General features: G+C 44.2%; 1 pseudogene; it reads left to right on the forward strand.

The window, feature by feature from the left end:
- The first annotated feature begins 224 nt into the window (after window positions 1-224).
- Window positions 225-2023, forward strand: LOC147718549 (RNA 2',3'-cyclic phosphatase ANGEL2 pseudogene; annotated as a pseudogene).
- The last annotated feature ends 301 nt before the right edge of the window (window positions 2024-2324 follow it).

The raw sequence follows: 2324 nt of genomic DNA on the forward strand, positions 1-2324 counted from the left end.
CCTCACCTCACCTGGACCGTGCGCAGGTTATCGAGGCCCCACTCTGTGAAGAAGAGGGTAAACACATGGGGAAATGTAGAGCTACTATTAAGCAGTCTCTAGTATTTCTATAAACCCACTGGTGATATACTCACACATTGTCCATCCAGCAGCTACAGAGCACAAGATGCATTACAGGTTCCAGGCAGCGTCCAGAGGGAGAAAGACTTAGACATAAGTCACCGGATACAGGTCACTCCATGCTACCTCGTCATTTGCAAAGTGTGGGCAGGAACTGGGTAGCCCATTTGGAGTTCCCTCAGACATCTTGTTAGAATTGGAAATTTTCTGCTTATCTTGGTGGGTGGGAAACCGCTTTTGGGCCCCATTTCCACATGTCAACAGTTGGCCTCTTCCAGTGGATCGGAAACCTAACGTTTTGGGACCTGTCAGGAGCAGATTTCCGTTCCAGGACTTTAGGCCTATTAACACGGTCCAGAACTCTTGGCTTCATCTCTCTCATTCCAACATGGATTCTCAAGGCGAAGAGCCTCAATATTAGCGGAGAAAGATCACCGATGAAGAAAATCTTAAAGGCAACAGCAAGTCTTCCTCACCAAATAGGGAAGACGCTAGGATGCCCTCTCCACTTGAAGCATACAATTCTTAGGGCGCTGGGGAAAGTGAAGAAGTGATTCAAGTTCAAGACGGAGATTGTGCCCGTTCTAGAGCAGGGATTTTACAGCGGCATAGGGAAGACATCTGCCACCATTACAAAGATAGCACAAATAATCTTGGAAGTAAATACGTGCACCAAGAACAGCCAGCGGATACTGAAAAGTTTGATTTTTCAGTAATGTCTTACAATATCCTTTCCCAAGATTTGTTGGAAGATAATTCTCATCTTTATAGACACTGCCGGCAACCAGTGCTGTCCTGGAGCTACAGATTAACAAATTTACTTCGGGAGTTCAGAGAATTCAATGCTGATGTTCTTTGTTTACAAGAAGTGCAAGAAGACCATTACGTAGCACAGATAAAGCCAAGTTTGGAAGCCCTGGGCTATCACTGCGAGTACAGGATGCGAACTGGAAGCAAACCGGATGGCTGTGCGATTTGCTTTAAAGCATCCAAAGTTGCCCTAATCTCATCAAACCCTGGGGAGTTTTACCGCTCCGATATCCCCCTGCTGGACAGGGACAATGTCGGACTTGTACCTCTTCTGCAACCAAATTTGGAGCCTTACACTCCTGTGATTTGCGTTGCTAGCACACATCTTTTATATAAGCCACGGAGAGGGGACATAAAACTGACTCAGCTTGCATTTCTGCTGGCAGAGATTGCAGGTGTGGCCCTCCAGGCAGACGGTGACTTCTGTCCGATCGTCCTTTGTGGTGACTTCAACTCTGTGCCCGGCTCTCCACTGCAGAGCTTTATAAAGGAAGGCAAATTGAACTATGATGGGCTTACCATTGGAAAGGTTTCTGGACAAGAAAATTCCCCAAGAGGACACAGAACTTTATCAGTGCCGATTTGGCCTGAAAGTTTGGGCATCTCAGACAGCTGTGTATATGAGCAACTACAGAAAAGTGAAAGTCCAGGGGAGGAGGAATATGTTGACAAGACCACAAGGAAAGCAGAGGAGACCAAGGCAGAGGAGACATTAGAGAAGTCTGAGGAGACCACAGAGAAGGCTGAGGAGGAATTTGTTAGTGTGGAATCTACACAAATGCCAAAATCAAGCTTGCAGCATGGATTCAGTTTGTCTTCTGTGTACTCTCATTTTATCCCTGGATCTGGAATCCCAGAGGTAACCACTTGCCACTCCAGGACCGCTGTTACAGTGGACTACATTTTCTATTCTGCAGCAAATAACGAAGTATCATTACCTCCAGGAACTACAGTGCAACGCAGAGGCTTGAAACTTCTTGGCAAACTGTCGCTTCTAACAGAACATGATTTTTGGACTGTTAACGGACTTCCCGATGAAACCATTTCTTCAAGTCACTTATCATTAGTCTCCAGGTTCCGCCTTGAACTCTAATATTAGGTCTTATGTGACAAGTGGGACTTCGGACAACCCCAATATCTCTGTTTTGCCACTGCTACTAAAACCCGTTTTCCTACAGACACCAAACTACTAAGCCATTCAAAATAAAAACTGGTAATATTCAGGAATTTCTAGTTTACATTCGTTGAAAAACAAATTTTGAAGAGATATTATTTTTTTCATAAAAGACCGCTTTCAAGATTCTTGTAAAAATGAAATGAAAAATTTAATTTGAAACTTATTTCTGATAAAGGATTGTGCCATATCGAAGAAATGTGATTTCTTTTTTCACCGA

This window comes from Lissotriton vulgaris, chromosome 4_1, assembly GCF_964263255.1.
Source record: "Lissotriton vulgaris chromosome 4_1, aLisVul1.2, whole genome shotgun sequence".
NCBI classification, from domain to species: Eukaryota; Metazoa; Chordata; class Amphibia; order Caudata; family Salamandridae; genus Lissotriton; species Lissotriton vulgaris.